Genomic DNA, 17,032 nt, shown 5'->3' with positions numbered 1-17,032 from the left:
GTCATATTTCATTTTTCGTTGTCATGTCGAACTAAGAATGGAGATGAGAACGAGTGTAGAGTTTTAGATAGGTTTCCACACTGCCGTACGATGGAAGAACGCTGTACGAGCCTTTAGATGTTGCCAAGTTTCCTTCGATAAAAACCGAGTTTATTGGGAAAATTGTGAATATTTTTCCCCCAAAATGTGCAGACAATTCTTTACGCAATTCGTCGTCCTCCTGGCATAAGGGCGTAACTATACTTCGAAATAAACCCTGTTGTCCATATTACCCAATGCCTCCCCGGGCTTATCTTTAAGTGTAGTTACGCCCTTATGTCAGTCAAGCGACGAATCTAATCTAACATATCTGAAAATTTCAAGGGATCATATGCATGAAAGTCGTCAAAAATACATGTTTTATAAAGGGAAATCTGGTAACTCTCTACTGTTCGTAAGACGTTGTTATACTCACAACGGCAGCATAGACGTTAGGTTTGTAATTCTTATCATTCTCGGCGAATTTTCAAGAACACCCTTCACAACTTTACTTGCGATAAACACACACGAAGGGAAATACATTACTATTTTTACGAAAATTGAACGTATTTATGTCTAAAGGAACTAAATCAAATGGAACTAGGAGCATAGGGTTTGCGTTTTACTTAATTCTATTTGATTTAGTTCATTCGATTCGAATCCCTTTCAGTATAAAATGGACTGAGTTAAACAGAAAGGAACCAAGCCACATCAGCTATTGCCAAATTTAGCTGGGCAATTTATTCTTATTTATGAAAATGGCTGTGCGGATTTTTGTGCAAATTTCAGTGAATATTCTCCGTAATACAAAGCAAATTCCTTAAAATTTTTAAAGGAATCCGCACAAACGTTCTCTCGTAAAAAATTAAATTGCCCAGTTAAATTTGGCAATAGCTGATGTGGCTTGGTTCCTTTCTGTTAAACTCGGTCCAAATACGTTTAAATATTTATGTCGCGAAAGATTAGAGAGAGATATATTATGAACCCATAATAAAATTTCATCACCTCAGAAATAATTTTTCTCGCATGATGATCATTCTTTGTCGTGACAAGGAAGGGAGTTCTTGAGATATTGATTTCCTCTTCACTCTGAGAAATGACCCTCTCAGCTAGAGACATTATTCTTGAAGTATTATGAAAATGTGCTATGGATTCATATTCAGGGTGTCTCCCGTCAGCAAAAACCGGTATTGTCAGGAAATTGGTTGTCATCAGGAAAAATTCTGGAAATGTTAGAAAATCAGTCATGTAACAGGAATCAATCTTTCGCGTATATCATTTTTCAGAGTTAGTAGATACAAAAGTGAAATGTTTGATTCGATTAATAAAATATGTTCGTCTGTTAAATCAAACGAGTTTCAATTTATTCGCGCAAAACATCAGGAAATTTTATTTAGAACATCAGGGAAAAGCAGGAAAATCTAAGAAGAAATTTTGGTCGACACCCTGAATTATTTCATTCCACTCTCTTTCACGCTCTCTTCAGGGGATACTTTTCTAAAAATACTTGAGAAGATTGAATGGAATCGCTGTTCTTGAATTTTAATCGGTCGAGGACTTTTTTTAAAGTACTGAAAGACAATTCTGCCGTGCTAAGGAAGATCACCGTATGTACATCCGAGAGTTGCCAAATTTCCCTTCATAAAACATTCATTTTTGACAACATTTATGGATATTTTTCCTCGAAATTTTCAGATATTTTAGATTAAATTGCGTACAAAATTGTCCGAAAATGTCGGAAAATAATAGACGCAATTTCCCCAGTAACTTCGGTTTTAATCGGAGGAAACTTGGCAACGCCTGAAGGCTCATACGGCGTTCTTCCTTAGCGCGGCAGAATTTGTGCGAGAGTGCCTTCAAGCCGAGTGACTTCTCCGTCCTCACCGACAACCCTGATCAGTGGTCAACCAAAAACCACATTCATTTTTGCACAAGTATTAGGCATTATTCTGCTTATTTTACATTCCTTCAATCATCCGTAACATTTGTAACTGACAGCTGACTTCCTGTTGCCGGGAGAAAGATTCTTTATCAAATCGCTTAGCCCAAACCGCTTGTGTTCTCTCTTCCCTCGCTTTCATTTTTACTTTCTCGCTCCCATAGGGTAGAGAGGAAGTATTGTCATCCTCCAAAAAAAAAAAAAAAAAAAAGTTGAAATTTCATCATTTCTAGACGTTTTAAGGTCCCAGGAGTAAAAATAACCATACTTGAAAAAATGTGTGTCCGTCCGTGTGGCGTCCCCCAAATCTGTCTACAGCGATATCTCAGAATCTATCTGTTCGATTTCATTCAAAATTGGCACAGGACACCATATCTATAGTCTCCTTATGCACGTCCAACGATTTTGAGGTACGCTAAAATTTGGGGGGGCTACGCTCAATTGTCCATTTTTAGCAAAATCACACGGAAAGCTCATTTTGAAAGACTGTAAATTTTGAAAAATGGCTTTAATTCTTTAAAAATGGGCATCAAGCACATCACCTGGGTCAATAATTTAAGTTCCAAAAAGATCTTTGCACTAAACTCAAAATTCAAGGGATTACGAGGCCCAAAAGTAGGGCACTTTGCTCTGCGACATCACAAACAGCTCATTTTCAAGGACTGTAAATTTTAGAAACAAATGCCTTTAATTCTTCGAAAGTTAGCATAAGAGCACCACCTGGTTCATTAATTTAAGTTCCTGTGAGGTCTTTGGACTAAACTAAAAATTGAAGGGTTACGCGTCATGTAGCGAGGAGAGCACTTCGGTCAGACGGAGAGCTCATGGACGGTAGATTTTAAAAAAATGCCTTTAATTCTTTGAAAGTTGGCTCAAAAGCACCACCTGAGTCATTAATTAAGTTCCTAAAGGGTCCTTGGACTAATCTCATAATTGCAGAGGGGCCGATAGGAAACGCTCAATTCTCCAATGAATGAGTCGGTACGCTCCTAGATAATAGCAGCGAACACTTTGAGTCAGATGAAACCTAGGAATTCAAATGCATTGTATAATGCATCATATACTATCTCCAAAATTACTCCGTAGGTATACACCAAGCAAAATTAGACAACTAATCAGGTACTTACATTACATACAATTATCGAAGCTAAAACGCAAGCACTGACACTTGGATTTTTATTAGAAACTAATATGTTTGTTGTTGATGAATTTAGAATCCCGGCAGATTCCATCTTTCGCGGTTCCTTTTTACGAGGTACTGAACACAAATATAATATAATAATATAATAAAACTGCACAAACATGATTGATTTAATTAGGTATTGATGTTGTTGTTGCGAGGTTTGTTGACACGGGGTTACGACATGGATGAATATATGACTACTGGACCATAGAGAAAAAAAAGGAGGTGTTTGCATTTCGGGCATCTTGGAATTTTTCATAGAGTATCTATAGCTTTGATGACGTCATTGGGTACAGCGACGTTTTTATCCTGTCGATTTTCTTGGAAATGGTGTAATTTAAGGGAAAAAGTCATTCTATAAAAAGTGCTTGAAATTAAATAAAGAGTTGATTTAAGTAAAAAAATCGGACATTATGGTCCGTTTTTACAGCGTCAACATAACCCTCAACGAGCGTCTTGTTTACATTGATGACGTAGGTGGGTACAAATCCTCAAGATGCAAACACCTCCTTTTTTTTCTCTATGCTACTGGACTAGTTACGACTACTGGTTACGAGCAGCAAGAAGAAGGTGGCGCTCTCTATTGTTTTCGTTTCGAATTACGGGGATACGCGCTAAGGAACTGGCGCTCTTGGCGGGCGGGTGGTGAACCATTACCAGCAGGTAGATTCGCCCGCCAAATTTAAAATTTGGACGATGCTAAGCGAAAACCGTTTAGTTTTAAGACTATTTAAACATCGAATAGTCAATCTACCCATTGAAGTAGATTTTTGATGGCTTTTGACCGTGCTTAAGGAAAGATTATAACATATAATCGTATCTGAAGTATGATGCCAATGAATCTAATGGATCCTAATGAATCGTAGAAAAGCTAAGATTTTTACGGATCGCCGTCTTTAATAGGAGGCATCATTAATCAATTACATATTTAATTGAAGATGCCTCATAATATCGACAAGTCGAGTCCGAATGTATGAATTCATCCTATATCTCGAAGACATTTACAATATAGTGCAGTGGTTTGAATAAAAATTTAATAACTATTATCCTGCGATCAAAATTCCAATCAAACTTTATGATTTTGTGAAATTGGCAGTATTTTTCTAAATATTGCAGTAAAAGTGTCTATGCCGGCGCGGAGCGCCGGCAAAAGCGAGAAAGTCTTGTGCGATCTTCGCACCATGATGGGGGGCGAAGCCCCCCCACATGCCGGCGCGAAGCGCCGGTACGCGGCGCTTGCGCCGCGCATAAATTGGCCGGAGGCCAATTTTTTTTTTCAGTCAACAGGAATTATTTTTGTTTCAAACAATATTCCAGTTACTTCCAGTAGACGTCCTTTGACTTCAAATAGATTTTCGGTTGACTCAACGGGATTTCTCGGCCGGGAATTATCGACCGGAACATTTTTATTAGTAGAATACTGCCGCGCAACGCAAAAACGCCGTAAACATAATTTTAAATTTTTTGGAAGCAATGTATCACAGCCAAAAAACTCGTATTCTTTGGGACAATGTTTTTACAGAACTATTCCGCAAATACTATTGTGAACTTAACCTGAAAAGTGGAGGTGCATGGGTGAAACAGTCTTTATTTTATACACTGGAAAAAAAACACATTGGATCTAGAGTCCAGACTCTCGAAAACATTGACAAGGAAAAATACTCTTGATTCAATCGGATTTTTGCTTGAATCAAAACGAAATCCGATTAAATTAAGAGGCTTGGTTCTTGATTTAAGCTAGATTCTGATTGAATCAAGAGTACTTTTTCTTGCCGATGTTTTTAAGAGTCTGAACTCTAGATCCAATGTGTTTTTTTTTTCTTCCCAGTGTAAAGTGTTAAGTTCCAAAAAACGCGGGAAAATCTTGATGGATTTGCGGTGTTATTGCTTAGCACAGCAGAATAGCCTGAGTAAAAAACTTCAAGAGGGTTCTCCGATTAGAATTTACATCGGTTGATATTGTTTATGTTTATCATACTAGGGGCGGGGGCGGGGCGCACCCTGACTGCTACGCGGTCCCTCCCCCCCCCCCCCCCCCGAAGCGCCTCGCGCCTCGAACGTTATGCGTTGCTCTAGTGATTTTATATTATAGAAGGTGATTTGATGTCGAAAATTCGCCTCCTGCCTCCCGAGGGGAATCGGAAAATGACCGAAAATTCAGGTCCTGGATTTTCACCGTTTCACCGTATAACTCGGACTCGGAGCTTTCGAGTGGCGCATCGCCTCGTTGTGATTCCGTGGTGCAAGGCGCATCTGTACTGTTGTGCTGAGGAAGAACGCCGTATGAACACTCGAGCGTTGCCAAATTTCCCCGAATAAATTGTGTATCTTTGAAGAAAGTTGTGCTTATTTTTCCTTGATATTTTCAGAGTACTTACTCTACCTTTGAAAAAATGTAGTTCCAGGTTGAAATTGCTTGGTTTCGTGACCGACTGTCCGAAAAAACAGAGGAAAAATATTGAGGATTTTCCCAGTAAAATCGGTTTTGAATGAAGGAAAAATGCACTGGAAAAAAAAAGAAACACATTGGATCTAGAGTCCAGACTCTTGAAAACATCGACAAGAAAAAATACTCTTGATTCAATCGGATTTTTGCTTGAATCAAAACGAAATCCGCTTAAATTAAGAGGCTTGGTTCTTGATTTGGACTGAGTTAAGCAGAAAGGAACCAACCCACATTTTGGAAAAAATTGAGTTATGAGTGGTTTTGAACTCGACCACTGCTCTACTATCTATCGCCAAAAATTCAAAGTTTTTGTTGGAGCAAATTTTGCAGAAATTGAACTTGAAGTTTATCTTTTACATTGAGTCTTATGCAGGAGCTTAACTTTAAACCTCTTTTTCTCGGTTCGATCCCGATGTGGTTTGGTTCCTCTCTGTTTACCTCCGTCCATTTAAGCTAGATTCTGATTGAATCAAGAGTACTTTTTCTTGTCGATGTTTTTAAGTGTCTGGACTCTAGATCCAATGTGCTTTTTTCTTCCAGTGTGGCAACGTCTAAATACGCATACGGCGTTGTTCCTTAGCTCATCAGTGAAGTCCCAGTGGCTTTTTTCAATGAGTCCCGAAGAAGGAACGCTGCTCGGGCCGCGCGGCCGCGGTGGCGGCGGAGTCATTTACGGGAGAAACGCGACCGCGCGCGTAATTGCGAGGATTCCTCATCCTCTACTCACCATCGGCACCAGATCGCCCGAAAAAATTGGCCCCTTTCACCCAGGTTCATTCGGGAAACCCCTCGGTCAGGCAACAGCGTTGCTCACCGCTCAGGTGGAGGTCACCATTCACCGCACCGTCTCACCATCCAGCGACAACCCAGGCGCATCAGCCTCGGTGACGCAAGCCCAGGCGAAGCGAAATTTACGGCCGGCATCCAGTTCAAAGTTCACCACTTTAGCGCGCGGCTCCGACTACGAACTTGTTACGGGGATTTTCTGTCCATCATCCCTATATTCAAGATTTTGTTGCCAGATTTTCTCACGTCAAGTCAATCTTCAATAAGAATCGATGATAATGCATGATCGCACGAGGAAAAGGATTTTATTTTTGTGAATCAATGCGCGAATTTTTTCGATTAAAGGTGACAAGACTAAAGCGACCGGCGCGCGGCGCATAGAGGGACGAGGCTTTGAGTACCGTCGAAAATGAAATGCATGACTGAAACTGCAAATTTTTTATGTTGATTTCGTCACATTTGACAGTATTAGCACAGTAAATGGGCCGGTCACGAACTTCAGCCAGAGTTGAAAAACAAGCTGCTTTTTATTGGAAATGGCTCAAAAAACACGATTAACGCATCGGAAAAGTCTGAATCATGGGCTTTTTTCAGATACCCGCTTCAAAAATTATACTTTGACACAAGTAAACATATCGTAAGAAGGGTTGTCCTGTCCAACCCTTGCGCACCAAGAGGCTATCCAATATTCAACATGGCTGACGTCGACCCGTCGAAATACACTTGACGAGACGGTATTTTATCAACCGGCGTGTTTATATTTACATTTTCCTTGTGTTGATAAAGATCATTGTGCTGATTTCCTCACGATTTTCGCGTGGAAGCGTCAGACATGTTGAATATTGTGTAGCATCCCACTGTTCAGGGGTTGGATGGAACGACTCCTCTTACGACATGTTTACCTGTGCCGTAGTATCGTTTTTGGAGCAGGAAGAAAAAAGCACAAATTTCTTACGCAGATTGTGAAGAGAAGGGTGCATTTCAGACTTTTCCGATGCGATAATCGTGATTTTCGAGCCATTTACCGAAAGAAAACTCGTTTTTTCTCTCTCTAGTTAAAGTGCACTGGAAAAAAAAAGTCGGTTGTATCTAGAGTCCAGACTCTTTAAAACATTGACAAGAAAAAATACTCTTGATTCAATCGGATTTCCGCTCGAATCAAAAAGGATTCCGCCTAAATGAAAAGGCTTGGCTCTCGATTCCATTAAACATCCGATTGAATCAACCGTATTTTCTTTCGTCATTGTTTTTAAGAGTCTGGCTCTAGAAAGATCCAAGTAGAGTCCCTTTATACTGAGAGTCAAGACAACACCCCTCATGGAGTCACAAACGGGAATAAAGATTACAGAAATTGAACGTTTTTCGTAATCTTTGATCGGCTCATTCTTAAATTCCTTTCTCCGTTCCTTCTTTCATTCCGTTTGTTCCTTGTCGAACTCGAAATTCCTCGGTCCACTACAGATTATAATCTTTGCAATTGGTGAAAATGTCATCTTTATTCCCGTTTGTGACACTGTGAAGGCCTAAAATCCGGTTGACCAATCAGAAATGGATTCGCATTGTCTTGACTCTCAGTATAAAGGGACTCTAGATCCAAGCAACTTATTTTTTCCAGTGTTGGCAACAGGCCCATTTTCGGTTGATTTCTTTCGGAGTCGGGGAGTTTTGGTAGGAGGACATTGATTTGAGGGGGAGCGTTGGCAGCATTGTTGATTAGTGACGGTGTTTGTGACCGGTGCACGGCGCCCGCCCGCCACCCTCGCCTGTCCGTCCCCGGCCCCGGCCCGACCGGTGGCGGCTACCGGAAACAGCTTCCAAGTTGCAGTTATGTTGCATTGTCTTAGCCGAGGCTTCCCGGGACCCGAGATCGGTCCTCCTCTATTCACTCGGCCGCACTCTATGCAAAGTGAAGCTTCGTAAGCTCGCAATAAGTATCCTCGCCAGCTTGACGTGGTTGCCAGGTCGCACCGAAAAGAGCGGCTTCTCCTCTCGGTCCTCTGCATTTTCCGCATCGTAGAATGATTCGTATTCGATAGTGGTTTCATATACGTATCGCCCGCTTCAAAACGCAATGCAGCATAACCTCAAACGAAAATTTTTGAATTTTAGTCAGAGAGTTTATTTAGTTAGAGAGAGATATGGCGTTTGGGTGTCGCAGAACGTCAGAATGCATTGTGGGAGCGACTATGTGTATATATTTAAGTCATAGAGTTGCCATAGTCAAGGCAAACCGGAAAATGTCGGAAAAATTGTCAAGTTACCCATATTTCCCGTCTAGGATGGGTTTGCCGTTTCGAAAAATAAATTTTGCCGGGAAACTTCTTCAAATCATGTCTTTTCAAGTATCAGGCATATCCTCAATTATCAGGGAATTTTATCGACAGAGCGGTTGTCGCAGAGAAATCAGGAAAATTTCAGGGAATGTAATTTTCTAAATTCTGTGGTATAATACTGAAGTTAGAAAGGCTGAAAAAGAGGAAATTCCTTACAATTTCACTTTTCATTGCCATGAAGTAGCCATTAAGAATCAAAAATCAATCACAGTAACCAGTTAACACAGATTACTCGATTGGCTTCTGAGGCTGTGTTTTTTACATGTTGAGCCCATCTATATCGATACCATCTCACCTATTTGATGTATCGAATACGATCCATATCCATAATATGTAATATGATAAACAGTCATAGGAATGTCTGGTGTTGCTGAGTTAGTGTAACTTCAACTTGTGAAAAATATACGCAGGTTCGAAAATTGTTGGGTTTAAAAAATCGTTCATTTGGCGCCTCTTGGTTCAAAGGACACTGAGAGTCGTATTCAGAAGCAATTCTTAAGCAGCTTCTTTCCCAAAGGAGCCTCATATCTATGGCTAAAGTGCGAAACCATGCGTCTCCATTTCGATGTTTCAAAATTTCCGATCCAAATTTGAGTTTTTTCGAAGAGAAAAATGTCACTTTTATAATCAGAAATTTTTACAGAATATGGACCTGATCCCTCTGACAAGCAAATCAATCGAACCCTCCTAGTTGACAGAACTAAACTGTCGTTTAGTGAATCGAATTCAGCTCTGTAAACCAAAAACTTCCGATTCATGGAACATGGTTTATATGGAACATGTTCCGTTCCATGTCGACCGAAGTACTATGGTTCGATGAATTGAGATGTTGATTCGTTGAACTGGAGCTAAGTTCTTTCGACTGAAACAGTCGATTCTTTTGCCTGAAGGTTCAGTCTTCGGGACCAGCGTGCTTCTCCGGAACTATTTTGTTGGTATAACCGACGCTTTTTTTCTCGGTGTAAATAGACCCATTTCTTCCTCGCATTCTGGGTAGCTCGAACGGCTGTGATAAGCCGGTAAATCAGCAACTTCGGTCTTCTCAGCCGAGCCATAACTGGCAACTATGCCTTTCAGTAGGATGCAATTTTGCGCAGGCGTATTTACATGACGGTATAAAACCGTCAATTTCGCCTTATTGAAGTGTACATCAGGAGTGGGCCTTTGAAATCCCGTCTCGCAGAACGGACAGACGGCTCATTCCGAGCCCCGTTCTCTCCGGTAATAATCTATTCCTATGCTTCGTTCAAGTCAACAAGTTTTCATGCAAAATATACGCAAGTGATTAACTTCTGAAACCGAATTGCAACCGGTTAAGGAAAATTTATGTTTCGTAGAAGTGTTAAGTATATCATGATTCGTATTGTGCAAGTGTATTAGGATGTAGAAAGTTATCCTCATCTTTCAAACCATAAATACACTGAATAATGCAAATCTAATAAATGTCATAATATTTCCGTTCGATGGCCGAGGCGTCGACCGCTGGTGTATCTTGACAAGACTCTTCTCTTCTCAGAATTTTATACTTCGTTGAAATTTTCGAAATTTTTTCCTACTTTCTAATCTTGTGAATGTTATTAACTAAGAAGGTATAGGACTTAACTCGACCTCGTCATTAAATCGAATCGTTTAACTTCAGGTCTTCGCTGTTACCTTGAAAACAAATTGTATCTATTAGATCCTAGTAACTTGTTTTAGATTTATTGGTTCTCGTGCAATCTACTACGGTTTTAGCTCAGTATACAATCATTCAAATGTCAATTTTAAATACCTTCTTATACCTATTTCAAGAATTGATTTCCAAAATTCCTGCAGAGTGAAGTGCCCATTTCCTACAAAAAAAAAATTTGAGGAGATATCCATCAACGGAGCCCTTATTGTAATAATTTTAATTTTTAATAATAGTACATTTTTCGCTAAAAACAGCTTAAAATTGCTCCCGAGACGACTGAATATACTGAGATGAATCTCGAGGAGTCCTCTCCCCTCAACTCCAATTTTCACTGACACTCCTCGATTAGGTGCCCCTAGGGCCTAGATGTTACCCCCCCCCCCCTCCAAAAAAAAAAAAAAAATGAAAAAATAAATCCAAAAGCGCAAATCGCCAATTTGCGCTGTTGGATGATGGCTTGTTCACGCAAATGGTACTATGGTTTTGGGACGACCAAGAAGTACAGAGAAAGAAAAGGAGTCAAACTGTCAATATCTGATTGCACCTAACCTAAATGCAAGGTTGGTTACAGAGCGAAGTCATCGTACGTTGTGACAAAAGTCAAATATTGTTTAAGTCACCATTCATCGGTGGTATGGTGCCATCTGACTGTATGTATTAACCTGTTGAGTGGTGTTGATTCAGATGTACTGAGAGATTGACATTTGTCTCAACTTACGATGACCCTGCTTAAGGTTAGTTTACTTTTCACGTTTGCGCTTTTGGACGACTACTCTTGTTTATTTGCGCTTTTGGACGACTATTCTTGTTCATTTGCGCTTTTGGTTTTTACATTCTTGCGCCTATCGCCTATCATTTTGCGCCTCTGGTTTTTAAGCTTGCGGAAATTGCCTTTTTAGGTACTTATTTAACAGTATGTTTTCGAGTTTTTCAGCCAACCTGCGTTAAAAATCAGCATAATACCGAAAAATCTCAATACAGAGGGAGAAAGCTCATATGAGCACAATTTTCCCTCAAACAGATATGTTGTTTGGTGCATTACTAGCTACAACCATTCAGGAAGGCAACTGCAGATGCGTTTAGGCCTTGTTGGGCCAATCCTCAGTGCAGTGCAGAATGGTAGTTACTATTGTTGCACCAAACAGCGTATCTCTTTGAGGGAAAATTGTGCTCATATGAGCTTTTCCCCTCTGTATTGAGATTTTTCAGCTTTATGTTGAATTTTTAACGCACGATGGCTTAAAGAACTCCAACATACTGTCTTGCGACCCGGGCGTCCACCGCAATCAGTTTGTTTAATTATTTAGCGTGGTTTAACATTTTCCTAAATTTGGCAACCGATGAGGCGGGGAAGGGGAGTCTATTTTTGAGTGTGATTAGCGTGTAACGAGGCCAGTGGTACAGAGTAGTGGGAATTAATTTGAGATATTTTTACGGGGCCTCGAGGTTCGCCTCAGCTCGGTGGTTTTGAGGACGTCTATTTTGTCCCAGCAAGGGGTCCAAGTCCACCGCATCTCCAGCAACGGTGCCGCTCGCCGCGGTCGCCAGTCTAACGCTCCCGTCCTAAGGAAAAACGCCGTATGAGCATTCCAATGTTGCCAAATTCCCTCTCCGAAAAGGTTCATTTTCTAAGAAAGTTATGAGTATTTTTCGATGAAAAAATCGGACACGAACGACCAAAATAAATTACGAAGGAAATGCCCTGAAAAATCGGAGGAAAACAATTTAATAATTTTCCCGAAAATTACTTTATCAAGGGAAATTTGGCAACGTCTGAAGGCTCTTACTGCGTTCTTCCGTAATGCGACGAACGCACCCGGCTACCGCAGCGTCCCAATTAAGTCGACCCTAAAAAAAACCCGAGTCTTGTTATACTTCGTCTATGAGAAATAGCAACTTGCTAATCAGTTTATCATTGGGTCCTTGAAAGTGACCAGCTTGGTGAAAACCTCCAGCACACCAACTAGCAAACGCCCGGACCATGATAACCAATTACCAGTTAATGGTCATTATCCCGGTGTAGATACTGAATTGATTCAACTTGTGCCACGGCGAGTTTTGAAGTTGCGGTGTAAAGCCCTCCATCCGTGTAAAAATAATCTGGGGCTATTTTGGAATTTTGGGAACTCGACTCAAAAGTTTCTTTTGTTTAATTAAGTGTGTAATGGACCAATAGACAAGATCTGTACGAATGATACACACGTATGTCACCTTATCTAAATTTCACGCTCAGGCGGATCCAGACACTTCGAATTGGGGGGGGGGGGGTAAAGGGGGTTCGAGGGGCTCCCATCGAAAATTTCCACAATTTTTCCAGCATCTACTATGTAGTTTGAGTCAACTTCGTCATGAATAATTGCAAAATATAAGCGTCCTTCCTCGATTTAGGAACTTCGCAAGGGAGACTTTTCCTGGGAGCAAACCCCACGAATATGCTCCGAGGAGACAAGGCTTAATGGAGAATTTGCACGCAATTTTTTTGAACCTTCGCCTGAAAGTGCTTAAAAAGCTGATTTCCCAGTATTTTTTACAATTGTGCTCTACTTTGGGGAATAGTATAAAAGTATAAATAGTATAAATTGAAAAGTGAGAAAATGTTCAGTTTTCTGATGTAATCCGGCGGCATTTTCAATTTAGACACATGGCCCTGGCAAATTAGATCATTTCGTCGCATCTACTTCAGTAATCGTTCAAGTTATGAACCAAGAGTATCCTCGTGTTCCGTTCACTCAGTAGTCTCCGCTTGAACACGAAATTCATCAAATTTCAGACACCTGCGAATTCTCCATTCTGGTTATACTCTTTCTCTCTCTCTTCTGTGTGTAACGCGAGCTCATAACACCTGAATACGAAACGATTTTTATTGAAAAAATTGGGATTTCACGAGGGGAGCGTGTCGTTGGACGACGACTAGCGAGCGCGTGACTCAGCCGCATGAGTCGACGCGACGACACAGACACCACTCTCGTGCACTCCACCGTGTTCGACAACAACCACCTATCTGCAAAGGAAAACCCGTCGTAGGAATGTTGCTTTTGCAAAGTGTAGCGGCTCTGCGAACGACGTAAAGTGCAAAATACCTCAGTTGAAGCCCCCCCCCCCCCCCCCTCCCGCCTGCAACCCTCGCCGCACAGTGGATCCATTTAGTGGCTACGTCATTCGATAGATCGATGGATTACGTTTCATTTAGCCACGTGGCTAAATGCAACAAAAAATGTTGCATCTTGCCACAGATTCTAGGTGCTATGTGGCTAAACGAAACAAGAAAAATTGGTGTGGCAAACGTGGCAAAGTGCAACAAATTATGTTGCAGTTAGCCACATGGCCAAAGGACAAAACCACGTATCTACATCGCAGCGTTACCGAACCTAATAGAAACGAACTTGACCTAACCTAACCTAACCTAACATGACCTAACCTAACCTAACCTAACCTAACCTAACCTAACCTAACCTAACCTAACCTAACCTAACCTAACCTAACCTAACCTAAGGAAGAAGAGCTGCACGCATGTGGTCAATAATTCCTCCGAATACTTTCCAATTAGTAAATTTTACATGTATTTCAGCGTACAGTAGAATCAGTATTGCATTGGTCACTAGTGGAGGATGGTAAAATTATTAAAATAAAAGTTGGTTATTTATACTTTTTAATCTATTCCAGACTCTTAATAAAATCACTTACACTGCAGTAAAATAAAAATGAGAGGATAAATAACAATTTTTTTCGCTAAATTTGATGGACCATTCCAAACACTGTGGCTAACTGCAACAATTTTTGTTGCATTTTGCCACACTAATTTTTCTTGTTTCATTTAGCCACACAGCACCCAGAGTTTGTGGCAATTTGCAACAATTTTTGTTGCAGTTCGCCACGTGGCTAAATAAACAGATACCGATCGATGTATTCGATGGTTCCATCGTAAACAAAGACGTAACATCAATCTTGAAAAATGCAAATCTCTGATTGGCTTTTTTAATAGATCGTATTCGATTTATCGAACGGGTGAGATTGTATCGATGTAGATTGGTTCAAAACATAAACATAGCCTCAAAAGTCAATTGAGTAATCTGACGGAACGGGTTTTTTGTGATGAATTTTTGATTCGTATGAGTACTGATTGGCCAAGAGTAGTGAAATTGCTACGAAATTTGCTGCTTATCAGCTTTTCTGACAAATATCCTAAAATTTTTGGTTTGATGTTATGTTCTATTGTTTTGAACCAAACGATACATCGAACCACTATCGACTGAGACCCATTAAACCACGCTCACAAAGCGCGGCAACAGTGATCCAAATTCAAATGGGCCAGTCGGATTTCGATTATGGTATTTATCGTGATGCATTGACTGACGTAGCCACTTAATCAGTGAATGGAAGAGGCCAGCCACCTTTTAAAGCTTCAAGAGCTCATCTTCTTTAATAGATAAAGTAAAGGTTTAAAAGTGGTTTAATCGGTTTCTTCGTAAACCATAACCATTTACCATAATCGTTACTCGTTTTTGCTCACCGTAAGAAAGCTGTTCTTTGGTCCAGCCTAGCTGGATTCCTGCAGCTTCATGTTCAGCACACCGAATAAGGTCTATATTTCACAGACTGCATCATGATTTGGTCATTTTCGGGTCTATCATAGATCTAAACATGGGTGTAAAGGCCGATTTTTTGCGAAATATGCGGATTTTTCGGCATTTGATTGCAAACCCTCCAAGCTTGCATTTTCCCCTAAAATTGGCGCGCATACCCATGTTTAGGCCAGGATTACACTCGGAAAGAGACCTGCAATGAACAAATTATGATCATTCTGTAAAACATAGGTCCTAAATGAGGAAACGATCTCAAAGTCGATAAAATTAGGCTGGGGTGGGCCTCCAGAAATGGACCTTATCGATACCCGTCCCCTGATAAAAATATGTGTGAGTGTGTACTTATGTTAGGATTGTGTATGTTGTGCTTGTGTATTTGTGTGTTGATTAATGTAGGACAAACCAACACAAATTTTGTGTTGATTTTGGTACAGTTTGCGGTGAATTTTGCGCCGAAAACGATGAAGGGACTGGGAAAATGCATTCCTCCGATTATGACATTCGTATTCACCTTTTGCTTTTCACTTAATTTCTTCAAGAAAACTAGCACACATTTTTTTTTTTAAATTGTCAACCGAAGGCTAGGGTTGTTTTGTGTTTCTTTTCCCGTATTAACCGAACTTTTGTGATGAAATTTCACTGTGTCCTTTCCTATTCGGATCACTCCTGAAAATAAATAAATCGAAATTAGCAGATTTGGAAAAATTTAGAGTGTGACTCCTTTCAATGGTTTTTCATTTAATTTCTCCAAGAAAACTTCCTGACATTTTCTAGCGTTGTTTCGTATGTTACTTTTCGCACTAACCAAACTTTTGTGTTGAAGTTTCCTCATAGGATCACCCCTAAAAGTTGATAAATTGACACTATAAACATAAGAAGTTGCTGATTTAGTGAGAAAAGTCTTTGACTCGTTTGAATGGTTGGTTCTACTGTGCGGCGCGGTGAGGACCGACATCACGAGTGTAACAGTCGTTGCGACACCTGTTAATGCGTTTAACCAGTGAACTAGCGCTAGGTTAGGTGGCCCGACCTCTCTTTTCGCCTGCCCTCTTTATTGTTATTGCTCCCGGTCCGAGCGAAGCGCGTGTGGTCGTGGAAATTGGATTCGAATGGAAATGGCCCTGTTCGCATGATTCCATAAATGTCTGTTCTCTGGATCCAAGTACCTATGTCTTGATCAGCGGGCTCATTGTTTCAATTGGTAGAAAAAACTATAGACAAAGTAGACAAAAGGAATACGAAGGCATTCTATTGGTGGAAGCGGATAGTTGAAATGGACAGCGGGCTGATTATTGAAATTGATGGACAAAGGTGTAGATGAAGGAGACAAAAAAGATATGGAGGGATCCTATTGGTGGAAGCGGGTGGTTGCAATGGACAAAAGACGTAGGTAATAGACCAACTAACGGCAACCCATGGGAGACCCTTTACTTAGTCCATCATTCACCCCCTTGGTCTGTAACAACCACACATTTCAACCTATAGGATAGCTCCATACTGCCTGTGTCGCTTTTGTCTATTTTCAACAATCAGCCCGCTTTTGTGCCTGCTCCTTCAAAATACTATCTGCCCGTCAATGGGTTTATTGCAAAATTTTGCCAAAGCGAATAAGAAAGTTGCGTCTCACGGAAATCTTCGCAAAAATCACGATCAGCACATCACATAGGAGTCTGAAAATTGGCGTATTAAAGGAGGGGTGCCGATATGGTCGTTTTTTGAGCCCACCCTGATTTTCCTTCATTTTTCACGATTTATCGCTCATTTAAGATTTACTCTTTACGGAATGCGTCATGATTTGGTCATTTTTGGTGTCCTCTCAGTTCGAGCACTGGCCTTAACGTGGGTCAGAAGGCCGCTTTTAGCAACACTGGAAAATAAAAACACATTGGATCTAGAGTCCAGACTCTTGAAAACATTGACAAGAAAATGGACTCTTAATTCAATCAGATTTAAGCTTAAGTCAAAAGGAAATCCGCTCCAATTAAGAAGCTTGGTTCTTAATTTAAGCTTAAATCTGATTGAATCAAGAGTATTTTTTCTTGTCGATATTTTCAAGAGTCTGGACTCTAAAT

General features: G+C 40.5%; 1 protein-coding gene across 3 annotated transcripts in view; it reads left to right on the top strand.

Annotated features, from left to right (window-relative positions):
* The window catches only part of LOC109032169 (uncharacterized), a 276,458-nt gene that overhangs the window by 40,655 nt on the left and 218,771 nt on the right, over positions 1-17,032 (top strand). The window lies entirely within an intron of this gene.

This window comes from Bemisia tabaci, chromosome 1, assembly GCF_918797505.1.
Source record: "Bemisia tabaci chromosome 1, PGI_BMITA_v3".
Taxonomy (NCBI): domain Eukaryota; kingdom Metazoa; phylum Arthropoda; class Insecta; order Hemiptera; family Aleyrodidae; genus Bemisia; species Bemisia tabaci.
The sequence above is the reverse complement of the archived record's forward strand: the minus strand, read 5'-3'. Positions and strand labels throughout refer to the sequence as shown.